This window comes from Ochlerotatus camptorhynchus, unplaced genomic scaffold (assembly GCF_037179485.1).
Source record: "Ochlerotatus camptorhynchus isolate MF236.1 unplaced genomic scaffold, CSIRO-AGI_Acam_v1.1 ptg000082l, whole genome shotgun sequence".
NCBI lineage: Eukaryota > Metazoa > Arthropoda > Insecta > Diptera > Culicidae > Ochlerotatus > Ochlerotatus camptorhynchus.
This window is the reverse complement of record NW_027040572.1, coordinates 1862939-1889326: the sequence shown is the minus strand read 5'-3', so window position 1 is coordinate 1889326 and position 26388 is coordinate 1862939. Positions and strand designations below refer to the sequence as shown.

General features: G+C 40.3%; 1 protein-coding gene across 2 annotated transcripts in view; it reads right to left on the bottom strand.

The window, feature by feature from the left end:
• knockout (Stork-head domain-containing protein knockout) overlaps window positions 1-26388 on the bottom strand; it is a 467593-nt gene that overhangs the window by 61591 nt on the left and 379614 nt on the right. The window contains exon 1 of one of the 2 annotated variants that reach the window (XM_065217990.1): window positions 7681-7701. The exons of the other annotated variant lie outside the window; for it this stretch is intronic. The gene's annotated coding sequence lies outside the window, so the exon portion shown is untranslated. Of the gene's footprint in view, window positions 1-7680; window positions 7702-26388 lie in introns of those variants that run through there. 2 annotated transcript variants of the gene reach the window in all.

Below are 26388 nucleotides of genomic sequence, written 5' to 3'. Positions count from 1 at the left end.
TCTCAATATCTCTAAAATGAGCACACCGATTTTCAAACTTTTAATTCCAATCGAAATATCGTTATTTTGTTCATTTAGTTAAGTACTGCAAATTGATTGTTCTGCAACTTTTTTGAACATTGCATTGGTCTATCTCAAACAATAAAAAACTTGCAATGTTATGGACCACCCTTACTTCACTAACATTGAAAGATTGGCCAACAAATATGAAGAAACTTTCCCCAAGACACCATATGCCTAGAACCAACGGTTTTAGCGCAAACATTTTTGTCTTCCTAAATACGGCTTTGGGACCATTGTGTCTGATCGAATTGAAAGTCACTTCCTCTTTCAATTCGACCACACAAATATCAAGGCAGCAAACCGTTAACTACTGCTGCGTCTAGCATCAAAGTTGAGAAAGTGAATCTATCACATCTCAAAATCAAACGCATTATTTTACTCTGCAAGCGCTGTAATCTCAATATTTGTGTTGCATTAGCCGAAAACAAAACTGAAAGATGAGATTGTCAATGTTAGAGTTGAACTTAAGTTTGTCATCAATAACCTCGTCAATTTAATATCCCGAATGCGATCAATAGTCTCATGATCAATTACAACAGGGACGTTCTCATTTACTCGATTCTGTGAAATAACCATAAATTTAGTTTTACTTGTATTCAATTTCAACTCTTATACTTCAACTATACTACAACAATCTACTGAGAGAACACAAATCTTCATTCAAGTGTATAACGGCATCTTCTAAATCCTTAGCTGCAATGAATAATACAGTATCATCTGCAAAATGGTAAAACGCGTCGCAAGTCATTAATATACATAATAAATAACAGGGGCCCTAATACACTTCCCTGGGGCACTACAAGTTTATTCCCCACGGGACTGGAAACAGAATCATTAAAAACAGTTCGTTTAGTTCTGTCACACAAATAGCTTTCAAACCATTTATATGCAGTACTCGTAATCCCAAAGCGCTTGATTGATCTTAACAATAAGGGACTAGAAATTGTTTCAAAAGCGCGTTTTAGATCGAAAAAAATAGCATCAATCGTATTTTTACGCTTCAAGTTATCTTTCCACTTCGCCAATACCAAATTCAACGCGGTTTCACAAGAATGACCTTTCCCATATCCCGATTGTACTGGTTTCAACAAACTATTACTCTTTGAATACTTCAACAGCTGGTCTTAAAAAACAAGCTCTAAAATGTTCTCTAATGTGTGCAACATGTTGATGGTATGAAACTTTTTTTTTTCCATGATTTGTTTTTTGTCGATCTTGTTTTCCGTGCTGAGCACCAATGCTACCAACTCCAGGGAAGCAGCTTCCACACCTGGACCCTACATATCGACCCATCAGCTAATGAACCGGGGACCAACGGCTTTACTTCCCTTCTGAAGGAAGGCGTGATCAGAGATGTTATGCCTCAGAACATCCCGGCGGCGCCAACTGGTATTGAACCCAGGCTTGCTGGGGTGAGAAGCAATCACGCTTACCACTACACCTCCGGCGGCGCTTTCGAATCACCCCAATCAATATTAAAATCTCCAGCAAATATATTTAATTTACTAGAATCAAGGAATGTTCCTTCACTGGTGGTTGGAATCTGCCCAAGTGGTTGGAATCTGGCCAAAATTTCTATCGATTCGACAATTAAGAATAATTTTAAAGCAGGTGGTAACCCCCTCGCAGTGAACCAAGTACACATGGACCTTATACCCCGTCGATATAAAAACCACACGATCCGCTATTCCGATAGGTCTGTCGCACAAGGTAGAACCGGAATTGGGATATTTGGCCGCGAAATAAGTATATGTTACAGTTTTCCCGACCAGTGTTATATTTTCTCTGCTGAGGCAGCTGCAGCCTACGTCGCCATCACCACACCGTTTAATAAACCCATCGTGCTCTTCACGAATTCAGCCAGCGTTGTAGCCCCCTCGACGCCGTGTACCCCACACACCCGTGGATCCTGGCCACAGCGGCATCCAGGGTAACGTTGAAGCTGACCACCTCGCCTCTTCTGGTCGACTAATAAACAAACTGACAAGTGAAGTTCCAGGTCCAGAATTAATAAATTGGCTGTTAAAAATTACGTTGGAGAACTGGAGCAAGGACTGGTTAGGCAGAAGAGAGACGCACCGATGGGATGACTTACCTGACCACCGTTCTCAAGTGGTGTTGTCTAGGCTGAGGTCAGGCAGAACACACTCGAATGTCCCACAACATTGCTGGGAATATGCCAGAACCAATATGCCAGACCCATCAATCGGTGGAGCACATGATATGCAACTGCCCACAACACCAAGGAGCCAGAGACCTATACGGTATCTCTTGCAACATAAAAAATGCCCTCAGCAAGGACCCCAGTCGTTCCGCTGGGCTATTGGCCTTTACAACCAGATATTACTCCACCCGATAGAGTAATCACAGCCTACAGCATACCGCGGATAGAAACAACCACCGCTATCACACTATCAGGAACACCTTCAATAACCACGACCATCGCTACGAACTTGAACTCTCCCCTGTCAACCACCCTAGGAAACCCCCACCAGCATGAAACAGCATAAAAATACAGCATTACTTAAGTTTTCTATTTTAAGGAACTCCTCTCAGGAACCCTCCCTCTCTTTTTAGAATGCTATGGGCACTCCTCAATTTTTCAACTTTGTGACTCCCGGAGACGAACCAGCGTTCGGCTGAAAGTCTCCTTAATAAAGATAAAAAAGGAATGTCTCAAACCAGTTCTCTAAAACTTCAACAAAACGCTGGTCACTAGAACTGGGAGAATGATACAAAACACCATAATTACCCATCTTCATGCCACGCACAACTGTGATGCCCAAGAACCAGTTGCCATCAATTACTTCGTTGGTACGAAGGTTGAATTGAACTGATTCTTTTACATAAATAGCAACACCACTAGAGTGCAGCAAATGAAAAGAAAACTCAGTGGGAAAAAGTTGGAAAACACGTCCTGGGGAAGCCAGAAAGTCTTCTGGAGGAATTCGAAAGTCAGTTCCTGGAGAAAACGGAAGAATTTTCCGAAGGGAAGTGAACCTAAATTTCCGGGATAAGTCGGTTGCAACTTCCTGGGAAATCGAAAATCCGAAGAACCTCGACAGAAACATCCAGTGTTAGGTGGAAATAAAATTCGGGAAAAGCTTGGAGAAACTTTCAGAGGAAGTCGAAAAAACGGAAGCTGGAACAGATTTTTAGAGAAGATGGATGCTGGATGAAATATTCTGGTATAGATCAGGGGAAATTAAAGGAGAATGATGTATAAAACTTCCAGCGTCTTATGGTTTGCTCGCTTCTTGGTTTTCGGGGGTAGTCAAGAGAATCTTCTAGGAAAAGTTGGAAGAATCTTCCGAAATGAAGTCAGAAGATAAACACTTCTGGGTCTGTTTGGAGAAGCTTTGTCGAGAAATCGGGAGAATCATCCAGAAACACTTGGCAGAAATTCCAGTGGAAATTATGCGAGACACTGAAGAATCTTCCGGCTGTCAGAACAATTTTCAATGGAATTCGGGAAAACTTTCCAGAGGATACCAGGTGAAAAGTTTCTTAGGAAAATTGGAAAACATTTCCGGAGGACATTGCAAGAAGTTTCTGGAAAAAAAAATAGGAGAAACTCCCGACCGATATTAAAATAAACTTCCGATGATAGGATGAAAAGTCCTGGAAAGTCAAGAGAACCCAGAAATTTTAAATGAGCATCCAGATTTTCCTGGGTAGCCAAAAAATGTGTGTCTGCGTCTTCTGGTTTACTTCTTGGCTTTCGAGGGCAGTCAAAAGAGACTTCTATGAGAACTTGGAAAAATCTTCCGAAAGGAAGCCAGAAGACAAATACTTCTGGCAATGCCTGGAGAAATCGGGCGAATTATCCAGGAAAAGTTGACAGAAAATTTCGATGGAATCTATGTCCAGATTTATGGAATAAGTGTACGGATTTCAAGCGTTTACGGTATTATCGGGAAGATCCATCAGTTGATTTCCGATTTCCATGTAGTTAAAAAAAATTGGTGGGGTTGTGTACAAGACACTATCGCATGGTTAAAGTAAACTACGTTAAGCTGTGTAGTGAAATTCTCGTGCATTTTTTCTAGATATTGATTTAAAATACAGTAGAAGTAACCTATGATTTCGGTCCTTTGTACATATTTTGGATTTCCTACTTAGTAAAACTTGGTTAAATTCAGGACCTCATAAAAATGCCAATACATATTCTATTACATTCTGTTCCTAAATTACAACCAGATATGAGTAAGGCTTTCTTCAGGTCATTCATTGAAGCGTCCAACAATTACCGTCATGATGGCTGATATTCCCTAGCACTTCAAGATTTCTAGGACACAAATCTTGGACGGTTGTGACATTACTCATGAAATTGAAACTCCTGGTGTACTGGACTGCAACAAACGTGAAGTTCCAGTTTCTTTGTTATAAGTTTTTTGAGAGATGATATCTGTACTCTTGAAATTTTTATATGGTAATGAGATTGATCCTCAGCGATTCAACTTCAAAACGCTAAAAGTAAATGCACACACAAAAACGGAGTGCACAATTTTGCATCAATGTTATGCAACATTTCATAGTTGATCGAGATCAATTAGCCATGAATCCCTCCAATAAGTTCTCGGTACATATTTTATCTACCGATTGAACAAATAAAAAAAATACTAAAGCTGTGTTCCATTTGGAAAATTTTCAAATGTGTGCTGAAAATACCTGGGCCGAGTGGATTTAAGGAGAAAGTCAACGAAAATTATCTTGTCAATCTTACTTAGGACCTAATACAATGTTCAGCTTGAATTGTTTCGCTTAGCTGTAGCAATGTAAACAGAAAATCGATGAAGAGAATCGAACATGACAAGTAGGCCCTTTTGAACGCTCACTGTAAAATTTCAGAACCTAGCACTGAAAAAAACTCGACGGTACCTCTATTTATGCTAAGAGATAAGCATTGCAAGTCCCTTCTACTTGAAGAATTATGCAATCGAACGGCTTGCTATGCCTCGCCCCCATCAGCAAAGAAACTGGGGTTGTATAAACCGTTCTATAGCATAATTTTCCAAGTAGGAGGGACTTTCATAGCTAATCTAAAAGCATAAATAGAGGTAGGGTAAACGCTCCTATAGTTGCGGTACGTTAGAAGCGTTAGGTTCCTATAGTTGTGTATGGAGACTCCATACACAACTATAGGAACCTAACGCTTCTAACGTACCGCAACTATAGGAGCGTTTCCCCTACCGTCTGATAATTTCAGTGCTTGGTACAGAAAACTGTAATCTGTGTAGGAAAACCCTTTATATCACCACAGAAACACCCCGCTCACGTTTTCTTATGCAAAACGGATAACCCTGCTATACGAGCGTGGTTATTTCGGACCGACTAGAAGTTAAATTTTGGTAACCGTGGCTGAGTTCTGTTTGAAAACTGATCAATTTCCGGCATTTTCGAACATTGAAAATAAGTTTCGAGATGTCACGTTTAACCACGAGTTAAATTTAACTCGGCAGATGGTACACAGCCCAAGAAGTATTTCTCGATTACTTTTTCGAAGGGACGTATCAGTTTTTGTAAACAACGCATTTGATCGTCGATTTGGTGTAACTGTTTGCTCACCCACGCATGCAAACACTACCATCAGATAGAGGAAATTTCCCCCTACCTGATATAGTGGTGTTAGTATGTGGGGCGAGCTATCAGATATGCCAAACCGACGATAAAATGTGTTGTTTACAAAAGCTGATATGTCCTTTCGAATAAGTAATCGAGATTTGTAGTTATCATTCAGGCAAGGAGCGCTTGCGCCATCGAGGTGACGTCGCTACCAGCAGCCAGTAATATCGACGGGAACGACGCGCAAACTTCGAGGTGCAAAACTCGAACGCTGCGCGCTTGACAGGAACCGTCTTCCTACTGCTGCTGCTGCTGCTACCTGCTTACCCGCCGTCCGAAGCGAAAATGAGTTGAGGCACATTAGCAGCGCTGTTTTATAACTTTTCAGATTCAAGCAGCACAACGTTTAACCAAATGGTACTCGATTATCACGGCTGGGTTTGGGGAGAACGTTTATTTTATGAAAACAGTGATACAATTATCACTTTTTATTTGTACATATTTATAACAGTTTTTTTAGGAAAAATTGAAAAGGATTTTTTTGTTACAGAGTTATTTACCATCGATTGGTGTATTTGGATTACAATTTTATGTAAAAATGACAAAGTTATAAGCGTTCAAAATCTTACACCTTTTCGTGACGGTCGCAATTCTAGATTTTCGATTTACCCCCAGTACCTTCCCGTAAGACGTAGTCTACATCAAAAGGTGGGAAATGGAGACACTATGCCGGAACGAAACGCTGGATTGGAAGCCGGCAAATTATCGCAGGGGCTCATGGTAGCAGAGTCTCAACAAGGAGATCAAGCAAGCTGATAATAATTATATGCTTCCAATACGATGCTATTCCTGATGCATTCAGTCATGCTGATTGCCAAGATGTACATATGGGAAAATGTATTTCTCACCTGAACATTTTTGTTACATTCGATATTCTGACGTCCGTCACTTTTAGTACCGATTCAAATTTTTAAGCTGATGACTAAACAACGGTACCGCTCCAGGCCCGTATATAGTCACCCGAATCTTGATGTAAACCTTTTATGTCGATTACTTGTTTTCGGGAACAGAAGCAATCGCCGAAGTAATATAGCTACGGGAACAAATGAATGCCAATGGATCAAGTCGCAAATATTTATTATAAAATTCTTCTTTTACTGGTAATGATTTGAATTAGTGCAGACTCGTTAGATTCACCATGGAAATTGGATAACTAAATTATCTTATGTCTCTGAACAGCTCACGTGATTAAAAACGCACCGAGCAAAATTTTGTAATCCTTTTACGAAGCGTGAAAATTCCCCAAAAATTACAGCACCTTGCATCCACAGCAGCATTCCAAAATCTACCATAAACAAGCCGAACCGCACATCAAACCAGTATGAACAAGCCACCAAGCAGCGGCATAATTGGCCTTGTTCGCATCGTTCCCATCATCTGCTTTAGCTGGCCAGAGCTAACAATATACCAACGTATCGATATTAATTTGATTAGTACGCAAAGTGACTGACTGCAGCTCGATGATCAGCTTACACACGCGTTGTTAAGCGCATCTATTGGGCCATTTTTAGTGCGAACGCGCACCCGCGAACAAACGAACAAAATTAGCGTGCGAATTCAGCGAGTCGGCCACCTTTAAGACTTGCATCGTCGCTGGCGCAATCTGGATTAAGTTTGGTGATGGTGGCGAATTCAATTTAAAAAAATGACCTTACGTCAATCTGACGTGATTCGCTTAGTCTGCACGGGTCTGCAAGATTAAATATTTGGAAAAATTGCGTCCAACCATGCAGCACACGAACCGGGGTGATGAAGTGTTCCGTTTCGAATTCCGAAAGGACCGTGCGAAACTTGGCTACGAAATGGAGAGCACATTTATTTCTTTTGGCATTTATCATCACACTGCTGATGGTGGTATCGAAAGGCCATTCATTGAATATGAAGAAAAAAAAATGGTGGTCACCATTTTTGAACAGCTTGGTCCTTCACAAACATCCAGCTTTCATCGTGGTGAGGGCAATTAGAGAGATTTTTTTAAATTAAGCTACATACCTTCCTGGATCGAAGCCCGTGGTGTCAGTTCCAGTAATGCACTGATCAAATCACCTCAAAAACAACAAACAGTCAAGAATTCATCGGACTATGACTCTAGGCACCAAATGCCACAACTGATCGCGACCGAACGCTGTCGAAAACTGTGCGCGAGCGAGAGTGCAAAAATGTCGAAATATTTTCCTGGTCCTGCGCCGATCGGTAGAAGGCAGAAGAATTTTCGAAGAAACATGCTGCCGCGACTTCACCTCATGTGGTGTGCTGCCTCCTATAATACTCTCGAGAGGAAGAAGGTCTTCTTCTTCAGAGCCAACTGAAGATGCTGCCTATAAGATCATCACGGGCCCAAGTGTGAAAGAGAGCTCCCCACATCTCGGGTGTTTTCTTCTTTACTTATTTTTATGTTTTGGTCTGGCCCGAAATGGTCAAGTGGACACACATAAGCAGCCTGTTTGATTTTCGGCTCGTGATAAGAGGTTTTGCTGGGTGATGTAACGCGGCGTGGTTCCGATCAGTCTCGGTAACGTACAATTTACGGACGACCTAAACGATTAGGCAAATATTTGAGTGGATCAAAGCAGAACTTTTGGCTATGATGTTCGATATTATGGGTTGAATTTCGTTTTTGAGAGGCAGTGCTGCCGGATATGGAAGTATTATCTTCTATGATGTTTGTTATGACTTTACCGACGATGGGTTTAAAATAATGACATAATCGGTTTTTGATACGTCTACTACTAGGTTTTGGGAAATAAGGAGAGCTTAGCTAAGAAATTTGGCAGATGATCAATGACTGTTCCAAATCTGGAAATTACAGCCAATTTATCGAAAAATAATCTTTTGACATTTATCCGCCTTGAGAAGAATTTGTCCAATTTTCAAACAACTCTAGATCCCTGATTTGCATTATGATATTGAGAAATGGAGCTATAGGATTAGATTCCACATCCCAACATTAGTGGAATTTTAAGGCAGCCTTAAGTATGCACATTTAGAATTGATGAAACGACCCATACACAATTGAAAAATTGGAAATCCTTTAAAACTCGGTGAAAATCCCTACAAAAGTTAGAATGATCCATAAAAAATGTCGATGTGATCCATATTTCATGTAAAATTTAGCAACACAATTGTTAAGATGTACCGCTCAATTTCTAAAGAATGAGCATTTAAATTGTATGAATTACCCGTAAACATATTGCAAATGATCCATAAACGTTCAACAATGAACCAGAAACTAACGAAATTGATCCATAGGAATTCAAGTTTGCGCACTTAAAAATATAGCAATGATATCGTACAGACATATCTTTTTCCCTCCCCTTGGCTAGTTTTTGCATTTTGCACCTTGCTGTTGGTGGGCGGGCTTAATTTCATGCTAGTGGAGTGTTGGAGACGGTGGGTTTAAGGTCGGCGTTGCTGGCTCATGCCGCGATAGAATGGCGTCATGGGCAGGCAATGGGGATTACTAAGCTTCCCCTCTCTGATAAACCACTGCATGAGAGAACCAAAGATCTAGTCTAGCAGTGATAGTATCACACTTGTTACTCCTTTAATTGAGAGCCGCGTCGTAGTACGCTTACGTATAGGCACTGACGTTGGGTGTGATACTGGCGGGTTTTGCCGCAAATCACTCTTATTTTATTTATTTTTACGCAGATAGATTCATTTGGGTTTGCAAGGGAATTAAACTATTGAAATATTTCAGAAAGTGCCCAACAGTGCTCCTTCTATTTACGTGACAAGCTTTCATTGTTGTTTTCATTGAATTATTACTCAGGAAACAATGTTAAACATCATTTTTGTACATGGTATTGTAACTAATCTTATATGTGCTTCATTTTGATTTGGGATAAGTGTTTGAACTATGGCTCGGGATTTCCACTGTGGTGTGCTTCTATTGTGACATACCCATATGTATTTTTGTGGTGCCACATAGTGGAAGCGTGAGAGCGTAGTTGGAACATTTACCCTATACAATATACAATTTAAAATTAGCTTGGAAACTAACTTCAAAGTGAAGCATTTGAGTCACTTGAAGGTGTCATCTGGGACGAACAAAGATATAATTAATATATGTAAAAGCCAGAAGTACTTGAAACACGTTAAATTGTAGTTTAAAAGCATGGGTTATGATTGTGTAGGTAGATTAGAGATTTCAGTTATTTATTAAATAAACTTCAATTATAGAATTCAGAAAGTTAATTAACATAAGAGATAGGACGCGGGGGGTCCGCTTAGGGAGGCGACTAGCCTATGAAGTTGTATAATAAATCTTCCTATTTAGTGTATTTGTTAATTACAGACAATGTCAAAAGCGATAGTCATATCTTCAACCAGGCGCTTACGGACAAGTGAAGTTTTAGGAAAGATGTGTTAAATATGTTGATAGGTTTGAAATAAGAATTAGGATTGTTGTGCTTTAGTTTTCGGTAAGGTATAATGTGTCAACAAAGCCTTTTTGAGCAAATTTTCAAACATCAAATTGATTGAGTGATTTATTGCGTTGCGAAAATTGACAAGTCATACATCTAACATAGTAGTAGTAGCAGTGTCGCATAATCTTATCACAATTGCTGCAAATAGTGCTGGAGGGGCCGGCAGGGCTGAATACGGATCAAAACTAACATAACTACTAACACTAAAATGATCCCGGAACTAACACTTATCCATTGCACTTTTAGTTATATATTAGTTTTATTTTTCTACTAAGTCATCTATGCTTCTTTCTATTGTTTGGATAAAGTACAACTAATACTAATCTACCTTTATGTATGTTTTACTCCCTTTTAACCCATTATCTTTATGAATGGCGAATCATATGACGTGAGACACGTACAAGCTGGAACTCAAAGAATTACTTCGAACAGGATGTTAAACAAATTCAGGACCATTCCAAATGAGACTAGAAACCAACAAGGCATCGGGGAGTTATATATTCTGGGAGAGGTATTTGATAAATAATCAAAAAGTGGTAAGTTAAAATCAGAGCCAAGGATCATGAGAGGTAATTGTCAGTAATTCATTAATTAGGTAGTAGAAATCTCGATAACTTTTTCAAGGGAGCGTATTGGCTTTTGTAGGCGGTGCGTTTGGTCGTTTATTTGGCTTAACTGGTGGCTCGCCCATGCGGGCTGGCACTATCATCAGATAGGGGAAATTTTCCTCTATCTGCTGGTGGTGTTGATAAGCGTGTGCGAGATGCCGGTTGCGCCGGATCGACGATCGGATGCATTGTTTGCAGGAGCTGGTGCTTCCCTTTGAAAAAGTAATCGAGAAATAACCATATTATCCTGTAACTGCCCGTGTTATTTTTGAATCGGAGGAGTGGAGCCATGAGCAAGAGTCTAAAATAAGCCTCTAAAATAAGCTTCTAATGATTCTAAAATAAGCATCCAGAGGAAACTCTTTTAGAAGACTATAATTGGCGTTTCTATATGCAAAAGTATGTTTGCAGAATCCTTCTTAAACTTCCGGAACAACTTTTTCGACAAATAGATTCCTTTGAAATTCTGTTCAAAATTTTTTTGATCTGAACACTCTCCTCAGAAATCCTCAAAATTGTCTTCTGATTTTTTTCTCTTCCGCTCCTCACTCGGAAAAAAATCCGTTCCCGAAAACGGGAACCGACCGTGAACTTAAAATCACGGCCAACTATCAGATCAAAATTTTCTCAAATAGGGTAGAGCGCTACTTCGTCGTAATCGTCCATTTCCGTTCTATCGAGCAGAAAACATCAGTATAATCAATGATTTCACCGTGCACAATTCAGTAATACGTTTGTACCGATGCGTTAGTTCACAAGCTACAACACAAAGCCTATTTGAGCGTATTGTGTGAATATTTACTCTAATTGTTCTCAAAACAAAAGAAGCGCTCCTAGCAAACACGCTTTTTCTACCTTCACCCGTACGACGAAGAAAATCCAATGACGTTTAAATGCGTTTGGACGGAACTGAAATTCGTAGGACGAATTTGGAATCAAGAAGCAGTGTTAGATTTTTAACAATTTCTCAACAATGTGTGGCTCTTTATCAAATTCAACGGTACCTAATGAAAGGGGAATAAATTTAGAAGTCATCTTTGATAGAAACATTTCATTTATTGTTAAAACCCGTTCAAGAAAGAGAGGTAAAGCATAGGTTGTCCTTAGTAGCACGGAAATTAGATCAAAAACCCTATAGCCCGTGAGCTATGGTTCACTGCTGTAGAAATCTTTTTTTCCCGTGCATGTTTGCTATTCATTTACGATTCCCATAAAATCTCTTTTGAATCACCTAGGAAATCAATTCAGAGCTTCTGTTGAACTGATTTCTTGTAACGTTCCGTTAGAACTCGTAGGGTTTTGGGAATAGCTTTAGCCACAACTTTTTTTTTATTATAAGTAATACAGGGTTGCCACTGGCTGGAAGCTGCACTATCTACAGAAGAGCAGCTTAACGCAGCTACTCTTGAAGGGATATCCGTTCCGTTCCATAGGTAGTACTGCTGCAGCGGCACTAGTTACTGCGATCCCGGACCGAAGAAATGACTGGTTTGACGGCGAATACAAATTGTTAGTAGAGGAGAAGAATGCAGCACGGGCGACACCGCACGAGATTGAATGTAGAGCAATACAGACAAGCGCGGAACACACAAAACTCGGTTTTCCGAATGAAGAAGCGTCAGCAGAAAACGAAGGTGGCACGGCAACAGACCTTGGAGCACGCGCAGAAGACGACAGGCTACCGGCCCCTGATCTTCGGCTGAAAAACAACAAAGCAACTGGTGTAGACCAACTACCAAGTGAGCTATTAAAATACGGTGGTGAAGCACTGGCTAGAACACTGCACTGGGTAATTGCCAAGATTTGGGAGGAGGAGATATTACCAGGGGAAATGGATGTAATGTGTCATATGCCCAATCTACAAAAAGGGTGAAAAGTTGGATTGCTGCAACTACCGCGCGATCACACTGTTGAGCGCTGCCTACAAGGTACTCTCCCAAATTCTATGCCACCGCCTCTCACCATCTGCAAGAGAGTTCGTGGGACAATACCATGCGGGATTCATGGGTGCCCGCGCTACCACGTACCAAATTTTCGGGATTCAGCAGGTTCTTCAGAAATGCCGCGAATACAACGTGTCCACACATCATTTGTTCATCGATTGAAAATCCGCATACGACACAATCAATCGAGATCAGCTATGGCAGATTAAACTGACGTGATTGGTCAAGGCGACGATAGATCGAGTGATGTGCGTTGTTTGAGTATCGGGGACACTCTCGAGTGATGGACTTTCGTGTCTGCTATTTAACATCGCGTTAGAAGGTTTAATCAGAAGAGCTGGGATAGACACGAGTGGCACGATCTTCAGGAAGTCCATCCGGCTTCGCCGATGACATCGAAATCATGGCACGGAACATTGTATCGATGGCGGAAACGTACATAAGATTGAAGGCTGAAGCTAGGCGGATTGGTCTTGCCATCAACGCATCGAAGACGAAATACATGAGAGCAAAAAGTGGTTATAGGGAAGACAATATTAGCCTCCCACCCCGAGTTCAGATTGACGGTGACGAAATCGAGGTGGTCGACGAGTTTGTATATTTGGGCTCACTGGTGACCGCCGAAAATGATACCAGCACAGAAATTCAAATACGCATTATGGCAGGGAATCGTGCCTACTTTGGACTCCGGAGGACGCTCCGGTCGAATAAAATTCGCCGCCGCACGAAGTTGACTATCTACAAGACGTTGATTAGACCGTTTTTCCTCTACGACCACGAGACGATAATCGTGGAGGTGTTTTCGAACGGAAGGTGTTGCGTACCATCTACGGTGGAGTGCAGATGAATGACGGAACGTGGAGGAGGCGAATGAACCCCCAAGTAGCACAATTCTGTCGCAAAAAGTTGCAGCAACTTGTTTATAGCTGAAATAAGTCATATATAAGTTTTCGAGACCAATTTATAACAAGAGTGCTACTAGGGCCATCGTCTACATTGCAAAAATTGGGTGACTTCGGTGGGCTGGGCACGTCGTAAGAATGCCGCACGACGACCCAGTAAAAATGATTCACGAAAGCGACCCAACAGGAATAAGAAGAAGAGGTGAACAGCGGGCAAGGTGGATCGACCAAGTAGAAGGCGACCTGCGGACCCTTCGCAGACTACGAGGCTGGCGAAGTGTGGCCATGGGTTGAGTAGAGTGGAGACGACTTTTTCGGACAGCAGAGGACGTCAAGGCGCTAGCCTGATCGGTAAGGTAAGTAAGGGTGGACACTGAACCGGGAAATGTACACAATCGAGAAAAACCAGGAATTAAACGGGAATTTGTTTGGAACCTAAAATACATTTTTTACATGTAGTTAGGTATTTGAAATTTAAATATGTACATGTACATATAAAACATATATTTTAAAATTAGATTTAAATTTTGAATTCTTTAAGAATATTCTAACCGTCATCTCGAATATTTCACTTATAATCTTGAATAACTCATCAAGCTTGATTTTTTTAACTTTTACTTAGTTTGGGATACCAAAACTTAAGAGTTAGATCTAAAAAATAGCAATACCCTATAGTTTTGATACCTCAAATAACCAACAAGCCCGCTAATTCAGCTTTTTGCAAGGTAAGGCTAATATGCGTCTAATATGAAGCTTAGCATGCCCTACGTTAACCGTGTAACAGCCTTATATTGCAAAAAGGTGGAGTTGCGGGCTTGTTCGTCACTTTAGAAGTTTTCATACCCAATGTGGTGATAAAGTTTGCAAATGATTAAAGTGAGAATCTTAAGTAATTTCTAAGCCTTGAATACATAATTCTTTGCCAGCTTTTGCAATCTCCAAATGTTGCTCTATGTTAGAATCTTCCGCAACGCTATTCAAAATGTATAGGAAATAATACTACGATGGATGGTGTACAGTGCTGCGTGAAGATATCGGGTGCACTTACCGACCCGTTTGAAACACTCAAAGGACTTCAGCAAGGCGATGGTCTTTCCTGCCTCCTGTTCAACATTGCGCTAGAAGGTGTTATGAAACATGCTAGCTTTAACATGCAGGGCACGACCTTCAATAAGTCCAGCCAGTTCATCTGCTTCGCTGAAGACGTGGACACTGTTGGAAGAACGTTTCAGGCCGTAGCGGAGCAGTACACCAGGCTGAAACGTGAAGCAGAAAAGGTTGGATTAAAGGTGAATACGTCGAAGACACGGTATCTGTTAGCTGGAGGAACCTATAGGCATAGACAAACAGACATAACACATTGAATATTTCTCATTATAAAACATCGTCGCTAAAACATTACCGCCATCTGTTGAATACACTGTGGTGGGTAGTACGCTGGCGGTAGTGTGTAAACGTCAAACGCAAGGGAATTGACTATGCGCGCCTCAGGTGGCAGTACTACCAACTGAGATACTTTTAAATTGACCATTAAATGGTGATGAACAATTTGTGAGTGTTATGTCTGTTTGTCTGTACTATAGGGCTCGCATTGGCGGAAGTGTGACAATAGACGGAGATGAGTTCGAGGTGGTGGATGAGTTTGTGTACCTAGGATCATTGGTGACGTCAAATAATAACTGCAGTAGAGAGATTCGGAGACGCATTATTGCCGGAAGTCGTGCCTACTACGGATTCCACAAGACCCTAAGGTCTTGTAAACTTTATCTCCGTACTAAGTGTACAATGTAAAAGACGCTGATAAGACCGGTAGTTCTGTACGGACACGAGACGTGAACGATGCTCGAGGAGGACCTGCAAGCACTGGGTGTTTTCGAACGACGAGTTCTTAGGACCATATTTGGCGGGGTATGTGAGAACGGTGTATGGAGGAGAAGGATGAACCACCAGCTGGCGCAACTCTATGGCGAACCCAGTATCCAGAAAGTCGCGAAAGCTGGACGGGTACTATGGGCGGATCGAGTTAGTTGGTGCCACATTGTTATGCAGGTCAAATATCTTAAAAATTCTTTCAAAATCCTTTTGGATTCTAGTAGAAATTTCCTTAAAACTATCTTCCGTTTGGAATTCGGTAACGTTTTTTTTTCAGTTATTTTAAGCATTAGATTTCTTGGAATTATTATCGATATCCCGTAGAATTCTTCTTAGAGTTTTTTTTTTAATAATTTCCATGATTGATTAACATGTAAGAGATTTTTTAGGCCCTAAGTGATCATTAGGAGTAGTGTCAGAATTGTTTCCATATCATAGTTAAGTTTATAGTAGGGTTAATTCACTTTGAATTCTCCTTCCAAATTCCTTTAGGATGCTACCTGAAAATCATTGAGAGTTGCTTGATAATTCTCTGGACTATCTTTAAAAGATAGATAATCTTTAAAAGAAGTCGCCTTTGAACTACCTTTGTATTCACCCATAATTTTCCCTATAGTTTTCCTGAAATGCTTCTCAACATTACCTACAACTTATTTTCACATTTATTTGGGATTGTCCTCTTAATTCTTTTAGAATTTTCGCTACAGACTCTCTAGTAGAGAGAGAGAGAGAGAGAGAGAATTTTAGAGCACTAAAATTCTCGCCAAAACTCATTTGGCATTCTGATCAAAACTCTCTTGACATTTCTTCAAGCGTTAAGTGTTAAAATCCTTAAGAGTAATTTAAGTTCAAGAGGGCTGTTTTGTTTATCTGAGGTCCTAATTTGTTTTTCGTTTGAGAATTTCTGCGGCAGTAAAAACATTTACAATTTTGGATTTCAAAGATTTCTCTGAATTATGGGTTTCAATTTGACAATCTAATGCGATCTTGGAGAGTAAACCACTTTCCACATTCTGATTTTAGGTGTTTCCAGTTTCCTACCTTTAAAAAATGGATGTAACTTTTTTCCCAGCGGCATCTATTGCTGAAATCAACCATGCTTTATCAAATTTTGTTGTTCTGTAAAACCGGAAAAAATATGATGGGCACCCGGGAAAAATCGATTCCATTTGAATAGCTTCATGCGTCCAGGTTTTAGCGATCATTAGTCTTAATGGTTTGTTGTGATAAAAGGAGCTCGGTGGCTTAGCAGCAACCAGTTTTGCTTACTGAGCATAATATTGTGGATTCATGTTCTATAACAGTTTCTATAACCTTTATATTGCTGGATTTGGTTAAAAAGAAGTTTACTCAACATAATTCTATGAATTTGTGTAACTTGAGTTGTAATGTTGACCCACACTAATGTATATCCCTCAACACCATTTCAATTCTGCTTTAGAGCACCGTCACGGGAGTCTCTAAACGGGTCGTTATCCCTATTTACAAGCCTCATTTAGCAACTTATGAGTACACTTCTTCTTCTTCTTCTTCTTCTTCTTCTTCTTCTTCTTCTTCTTCGCTTTTCAAGCTTATTGCATATCGCATATTAGCTTATTGCGTGCTCTCAATGTTCTAGATGCACTTCCACAGTTATTAATTGAGAGCTTTCGATGCCTGTACCATTTTTGCATTGGTATAATTGTGTGGCAAGTCCAATCATACTCTATGCCCAGGGAAGTCGAGAAATTTTCCAACCCGAAAAATTCCTAGACCGGACCGGGAATTGAATCCAGCCACCTCCAGCATGGTCTTGCTTTGTAGCTGCGCCTTTACCGACTGAGCTAAGGGAGGCCCCTGGTAGTATCTAAATGGGAATGCGAAATGAGAACGGCTTCGAATAAAATGTTATGGATTTTTTTTTTTTAATTTGGCGACTCAGGTTACTATTTTGCTTGAATGTGAGCCCTTCCGATCAAAAGTCATTTTCTCAGTTTGCGTTTACGCGGTTCAGTTCAGTTAACTGTGTTTTGTTAGAATGAACAGCAGAAAGTGAATTTGTGGGGGCTCTTAGAAAACTTGTGAGACGTTCCAAAGAAAGTTTTGTTAAATTCTAAGAGAACTTGTGGAAAGTTTCAAGGGAACTTGTGGAAAGTTTCCATAGATCTTGTAGGAAGATCTAAGGGAACTTGTGGGATGTTTTTAGGAAGTTTGTTAAATTGTCTAAGGTAATTTTTTGGAAGCTCCTTGGATAATTGTGGGAAATTCCAATGTTTTTTTTTTATTATTTCACAGTTATTATTTGAGAGCTTTCGATGCCTGTACCATTTTTACATTAGTATAATTGTGTGCCAAGTACAATCATACTCTATGCCCAGGGAACTCGAGAAGTTTTGCAACCCGAAAAAATCCTAGACTGGGCCGGGAATCAAACCCAGCCACCAGCTGCTCCAGGAACCTCTACCAAATTTCGTTAACTCGGAAGTAACAAGAAATCTTGTCGGAATTTAAAAGTAAAAGTTTCCTAAGTTCCATTCCTGACCCATGTCTTGTTAGCTATACCAACATTCCGTGAACTACTCCTATGTTTCATGTACTTTAACGAAGTTTTTCAAATAAGTAGGAACATCAGGAAAGTTCTGAGAGACCTTGAGAAAAACTTGAAAAAAAGTTACGAGAGAACTTTAAGAAAGTTTTGATGAAACTTCTGTCAAGTTTCGAGAAAATTGCATGATTGATTATAAAGAACATCAGGAAAATACTGAATGAACTTCAGAGCAACTCAGAGCGAAATTCAGCGAAGTTCTGAGGAAACTTTAGGTGTTTCCCGAGAGCTTTAATGAAATTCTGAGTGAATTTCACAGAACATCTGAAAAACTTCAGATTTTTAGCAAAACATAGTGCAAAAACATAGCCGTTTTGAAGCCGCTAAACCCAAAATTGAGACCATCATGAATCATCCGTGGAAGAATGGGGTACTAAGGTAAAATAGCAACGTATTTAGAAGGGGTATTATAATAGCGACTCCCGTGGTGGAACTGTTGTGTTTCAACGCGGAAAACTTCACAGATTAACTTATTGAGACATAAAACAGCCGTCTAGTTCAGCGCATGCTCAACCTTCGAGCTTTATCTTTAAGCATGATTGTGTGTTACAGACTCTGTAATATTAAGTGAAATAATTCCATGAGAGTTTCGGGAGAAAGTAAATTTTCATGAGAAATCTCCGCTGAATATGGAGTGGACTATTGGAGTTATTTCGAACTACCGGAAGTTAATAAAGCTGTCTTGAAGTTCTTTTGTGGTTTGAAAAACTAGGCTGATGCTCACAATACTTCTCATATAATTTTAAACTTCGGACTTCCTAAAGTTTCATCAATTTTTCTAACGATCATGGATCTTCTCTTAAATTTTAGCAATCCGCTGAAGTTCTTGGAACTTCTTGAAAGGTTTCGCATTTCTTATGAAGCTTGTTGTACTGCTCTGAATTTAATTGAACTGTCCTAAAAATGTTTAAACTTCCGTGTACTTCTGAACCTATGCGAAGACCTCAATATATTTGTTTTCCGTTCTGAGTACCAATGCTACCAACGCCAGGGAGGCAGCTCCCACACCTGGACCCTAACTATCGTCCCTTCAACTCATGGACCGGGAAACACATCATGGATGCCTCAGAAAATCCCGATGGCGCCAACTGGGATTAAATCCAGACCTTTTGGAGTGCGAGGCAATCACGCTTAGCACTACACCACCAGCGCCACCGAAGACCGCAATAATCTTCTTAGAATCTCTGTATTTCTCTCAAAATCTGGAAACTTCTTAACATTTCCCGCTAATTTTCTGAAACTAATAGAACTGAACTAACCCTGAAATTCCCTTTATTTTTTAGCTTACTAAATTTCTATGAAATGTACCCGCATTTTACTAATGTTCATGAAAGTTCCTTATGTTCCATTTACTTCTATGAAGTTCTCGAAATGTTTCTGAAGATATCTGCACTTCTGTGAAGTTTTCGAAGATTTTCTAAAATTCCTGGAACTTCTGCAATTTTCTTGGAATCAAAACGAAATAATTAATATTGTTCTATGAATTTCACTGAAGTTCTAACGATTGTTCTGCAGTTCATGGAAATACTCTTAACTTATCGACAAGTGAAGTTTCTACAATTTTCCTTAAGTCTTATAAGCTTTATAAACGCTTTAGAATTGCCTTAAGTCACTAATTTTCCTTGAACTTATCTGGACATCCCTGAAGTTTTCTATGCTTACCTGAAGTTCACAGTTCTCTAACTGTGTTTAATGTTCCAGTAGATTTGCTGACATATATCCATGATTCCCTGACGCCTCTGCAGTTTTCAATCATAGAATTCTCGAAATATCCAATAATTTCTTGGAACTCCTTGTAAGTCGCTGCAAATTTCCTTAAGGTAATGGGATTGTTCTGAAGCTATCTAATCGCCCTCGAAGTACTCGGAACTTCGCTGAATATCATGAAACTATCTACATTTCTTAGAAGATCGCTGGAATCTCTTGAAGATATAGGTACTTAATCAGCGTAGGGGAAATGGATGTAATGTCGGCCTAAATGCCCCTAATTTGAACCCATACATACATTCAGCAATCGACTAAATTTTTAATAGCGACCAAAAATATACATTAGTACCGTCTCAATGACGCGTTCATCTAGATAAAATTGATACATAGCAGATTTTTAGCGATGGGCCCAATCTTAGATCCATAGGACAACATTAGAGCCATTTCCCTTATCTAAATTGACGCAATGTTTTGAAGTTCTTGAAATTTCCATGCAGTAACACCCTTAAAATACTTTCACATTTTCCGGATGTTCATATAATTTTAATTGCTTTCCAGAAATTCTCTCGATGCATTGCTGAACTTTCCGGAAATTCCTTGAGTTTCTCGAAGCTTCTTTGTGGTTTCCGCAACTTCCTTGAAATTATTTGAACTGCCCCTCTTGATTCCCTGATCTGTTTCGATGTTCTTGGAACTTTCCTGAAGCTCTCAATTCTTTTGAAGATGTTTAGGCGAACCAGCCCCAGGCTGAAAGCCTCCCTAATAAAGATAAATCAATCAATTCTTTTGAAGATTTTGGTGCTGCTTTGAAATAAATGGAATTCTCTTAAACATTTTTAAATTTCTCTGAAATTCTCTGAACGTGAAGTGAAGTGAAGTGGCAACACGGTCCAATAACGACCTTTGAAACTTTTTTCGAAGGTTTTCCCAAATTTACTTTTTTGGTTAGGATATTAGATGGAATCTTGCATAGCTCATATGCAAATCTATTGACTTCCTAATGCTAGATCAAACACTTAGTAAAGTCAATAAAACGATGATAGGTGTGCTTCGCATGGTTAACCGGAAGTTTCATTGATACTATTTGAAAATCGTCACTTTTTTGACTTTTATGGTATTACATCAATTCATTCAGTCTGAACATTACGTCACGTTTCATTCGAGAGGTTCTGTTTCCCACCATCTGTTGATGCAGGAGGAATATCTTCACTCAGTTTGCACGACATCAGACGATGTGTTTAGCCTTATTACAATCAACACGTTGAAGGTGACAGCGAGCCTACCGCTTGGACTGGCTTCACTTTAATATGTAAATGAAGAATAGTATAGTAATGATAGGATTTTGTCAGCCCCTCGGCGCATCAGACTTTTATCTTTCATCAATTTCATATAACCGTAGATGCAAATCTTTCCCATTCTTTTCAAGATGTATAAGATAAACTTTGGTGCAATAAGACCACTGAAAAAGCGTATTGGAGTCGTAGTTCATTAGAAAAGGGAACTGACGAAATCGGGTCACTACTGTAATGTAAAAATAAAATAAAATTTAATATTCATGACCCTACCGGCTGGCTGTTGGTTGTCGGTGTTGACAGCGTGACTGAATGTGTGCCGTTTCTGCCGTTTGAATGTTTGTTTTATTCTCGCTGGTGGTCCATCATCGAGTGCGGGATGCTGTCGGTTGGTCCAGCGGCCAGATCCAGGCAATTCGCTAACTTTCCGATAATGTTTGTTTATACATTGCTTTAGGTTCTACTCTACCGCCGTACAGCGCGAACTGTTATGCAAATATTGATTGTTTGTCTAAGTGATGCTAAATGGGGACCTCCTGTTGAGCAGCGAGGATAGAACACATATCTACGTTACTCGTGCGAATGGTGACACTACTGGCTGGAACGACCGTTAATGGCGGAATACCGTTTGTGTCACATTGTGTGTGATCAGTTTTAATTTGACTAGAATCAGCAATGTTGCTAAACAGGTTAGTAGGAAATAGAAAATGGAGGCTTGTTGGCTATTGCATACGTCACGGGAGGGGGGTTTTGAAAACTGTGACGAGCCATACACAAAAAAAATTAAGGTTCATACAAAAAATGTGATAAAGAGGGAGGGGGGTTGAATATGGACCAAATTGGCGTGACATAATTAATGGACCATCCCTATTTCTTGGCAAACTTTATTGTTGCATAGTGGATTAATTGAATTTATGAAATTGCAGAATCGTAGGTTTAGTCCTGAACTAATGTGAGAAACTAAAATGAAATACTTCCAGGATCATATAATAATAAAGAAATGATGTAATCTACAGAATCAATATAAACAAGTGGTTTTAAGCAGAGCTCCATAGTTAAGTAGTGCTATAGACGTCATTAATTTTCATGGTTTTCTCTTAGCTGGTAAATGTGCACTATACTTGTACTTTTTACTTGGTCATAAATTACAAAAATGGATATGCAAACGATCGGAAGTCATAACCAATATCCCACGTTCGAAAAAAGAAACAGCAAGTCGAACCTAGTTTTACGAGCGATTGTTGTCCAATTATTCGCACATTTTATGCGCTCATCAGCTGTATAGCCAAGAACACCTCGTGGGACAACTTCGCTCACCACTTCTTGCTCCAGGTTGGATGACTCATCGCAAAAATAAAATAATAATAGTAGCATCCATTCTCCTTCACTTGAAACCCTCTGCAAACAATTGAACTTTGTGTTCTCGTAGCAGCACACTCGTCTGTAGCAGAAGACTGATCCAATAATCCCCATGTTTATTGGCAAGTTCCAAATACATATATTACATCATCCCTCCCTACGACGTTGTTGATGAAGCTCCAAGTGCTGAAGAAGATGATTCAACACGGCTCAAGATTCGAGCCTGCGTTGAAAACTGAGAAGCAAACAAAACAAAAACATAACACACATCATTGCAAGAAACGAGAGTGAGTGGTGCGAAAAATCAGTCAAAAGTGATTAGCCAATTTTCTGCACAGCAGATACCCATTTTTCACATGGCTCCCCCCTGTTGGGCGGATAGGGTCAGTAAAGTAGCCTTGATTGCCAAAAAAAATAGATGCCAGAAGAAAGGGTTCACCGCTTGGGTGTGTGTTCATTGCGGTTTGTTTTTATCTGCTGAAATGAATGCAATTTGCTTCTCTGCTGGTTGCCATCCATCCGCCGCGTGTGCCCCGGCAGGTAGGTAAGTAGCAGCTGAACGGCTTCGTAATCGGAAGCAATTTTACCAATTTCACTCACAACGGGCGGACGATGCATAGTGCGCAACAAAGACGACGACGGCTGCTTTAGTCACTTATCGACCCGGAGGCCCACAAAGTCGATTCAGCCATTTGAATCAGTAACAAGGCTGTAATGGTTGGCCTAATGATTGTAATAGAGTGAGTGTTACATTGTTTTTCAGTGGATTGTCGTTGTTGTGACTTGGGGCACGTGTACGAGGTAAGGATGATCATTGGCTTTATCGATTTGCCACAACACGGTTTGGTGACCATTTTTTAGAGTGACATTTCTACAAAAAAAAAACAAAAGATTGTTTGACAACCTTGTTTCCCCAGAATCAGGGATGTGACGCAATTCTTGAGCCGACCCTTAAGACCTATCATCATCACACATACTTTCAATCTCTTGTCAGCTTAATAATGTGCCAACATTACTACCAATCTGATTTCAATATACTCGGCGCTTTTTTCAGTTAACACTTGTCAAGTATACGAGGGGGGGAGGTAGGATCTGCAATGTTTAAAAATTGGTCTACGTGGTTTATGGACAGCCTCCAGGCTGAAGTGAATGTTGTACCCAGCTTGTAAGTTACTCATAGATTTCATTAGTCGCAGCTGCTGTGACTCGATGGAGACGCATTGTGAACTACCTTGCGTCTGCATCGTTTCCATGCACGTGTGGTGCATATATTGCGGAACAATAATTTTTTATTTGAAAAAAAATGTATCTCCAAAACTGCTTCTCCGACATCGCTAATTTTTTGATATATGTTATGTAAAATTAAATGATCTTTCAATTAAAAATACTAAAATAAGAAGTTGTTGAAGACCCTCGCAGTGAAAATCAAGAAAAAGCATTTGTAACATATTTTTTTTCCTACAAAATCAAATGTCTCTGAGTGTTTCATAATTTTTCTTAAAATAAAATTAAAACATATTTCATTTGAAGGGTCAATCGTAAAAATCGGTCACGAGGTTCAGAAGTTATAAATTTTTGAAAAAAGACATTTTTGAAAAAAAAAAATGATTTTTTGGACCACCCTAACACGGAAATGGTCACCCTAATGGCGCAATAAAAAAATACGAGTCTAATATTTTTTGATAAGGAAGAACTATACCAATTTTCATGAAATTCTGAGACCCACTATAACTTTTTTCTATGGAATTGCTGTATATATATATATATATATATATATATATATCTGCTATCGAATAGTTCAGCTGTTGAAAGTTTAGTAAAACACCCCGAAGTCGGCAGTTAGTAATGGCAACATACTATAGGACATAGACACTTGACTTGGACCTTGTCCAAGTTGTGGAATGGGGTCTGTCCGGCCACATTCTCCATTTTCTGAAGAATTTTCTCCAACATCACACTTTTCAAGTATGTATTGGCAACCATAGATCTAGAGCTTTCCCAGAGGAGACTGCAGTCACGCTTAATACGGATGAACGGAGTTTTTTTACAATCTTCCCAAGAAAAATATACATATGCAGACGACATCGTCTTGGCAGCGCCGGTGGTGTAGTGGTAAGCGGAAAAAATCGTCTCGGTAGTGGTTGGCACCAGCGTGAAGGCTCTTCGCAGAAAATTAAAAGCAGCCACGAACGCTGTTTTACGGTGGAATAAATCCGTTCGATTCCACATTTCGGTGGAAAAATATGCTTATACTCACATCTGTCCGATGAACCACCATGTACTCCGCTCTCCAATCATCATTGATGAAATAATCATGCCATTCAAGAGCTCTATCCGCATCCTCCGCCTACGACTCGATAAGCATCTAAAATTTGAAGACCACTTTAATGAGGTGAAAAAGGGCTGCTTCGAACCTCAATCTATCTGTTCAACAACTCTCAAAACTTAAACAAATAAAACAATGTTGGTTGCAATGAATACAAATCTGTAAAACTAGAAGACCCTGATCTTATTGAATTTGATTTGAATGTAAACATGACCCTAAATAACGTTTTCAAAGTTGTTGAACAGGTAAAAAGTGAGGCTACGCGACGCCTAGGCGCGCCTCCACTGCTCCAATCACTGGCCAAAAGACACTTAATGAACAACCGTGCTGTTCGTATGCGTGTAGCAAAAGCGGTAGTTGATTCCAGACTGACCTACGGTGTAGAATTGATTTGCCTGGCTGCTGATAGGTTGATTTCTAAACTGGCTCCAGTGTATTATCAGGCCATTAGAGTCACATCGGGTCTCCTCCCATCCACCCCCAGATTGGCAGCCTGCGTGGAGAGTGGAAGGCTACCTTTTGAAAAAATACATAGTTGCAACCATGGTGGGTATACACATGGTGATACAGCTTTGTCGCGGGGGGAAAAAGTGCGATTTTAGAGCAAATTGTATGCAAACTTGGTCGCTGTCCCATACAAAAATCCAACATGGTTGAATCATGAATTTGACAAATTAGAACACCTTGGTTGCAACTGTTTGCAAGAAATCGGTTGGCTTTGCAGAAAAAACTACAGGGACAAGTGACGGAGTTTCCTTGAAGAATACCACCAACCTGGAGCTCGCCCTGTAGCCAGGGTCCACTGGTGTGGAGTCAGAGGTTGGAACTCACCCGGTCTTTCCATCAATCCGGCGATAAAGAACAGCTTCCGGGCGGATACCAACTCCCCTGCACTGGTGAGAACAGTAGCCGAATTACATCGAACCAAATACAACAATCATCAAGTGCGATACACCGACGGATCACGAAGCGATGGTAGAGTCGGTATTGTAATTTCCGATTCGGAACTGTGCACCTTTTACTGAATACCAGACCTCTGCAGCGTCTTCACAGCTGAAGTAGCCGCCATTCTCATAGCTGCCACCATGCCCTCCAATAAACCGATCGTCATATTCTTCGATGCTGCAAGTGTTTTGGCAGCTCTTCAGTCTGAAACAGAGCATCCAGCAGTTTGCTCCTAAGGAAACAACCTGTGTCTGGGTCCCCTGATACTGTGGGATCAGAGGGAATGAGGAAGCCGACCACCTGGCGGCATTCGGAAGACAGTCCAACTTATACACATGAAAGGTCCTGGCCCAAGACATAAAGCGGTGGATCACAATCACGATATGGAACTGCTGGGCTAACGAATCGATGCGATATGTTCCACTTACAGTGGAGCACTTCTTATGTGAATGACCCCAGTAATACGGGCCCCGTTCCCTGTACGGGATCTCTGGTAGCGTCAGGGATGACCCACCCAGCATCGTTGGGGTTTTCTGATTCCTTCAGGAGGCAGGTTAGATTAACCAAATTTGATCTATGAACACCTAAGCAACGACAACGGACATTGATTCGGACCAATATCAGGACTTAAAACTATTCCTCGCCAACGACTAGTAACTCGGAAACGGATGATCGAAGGTGCAAATTCAACAGCAAATCACTTTACATGAACATGATGTTTTTTTTTACCGT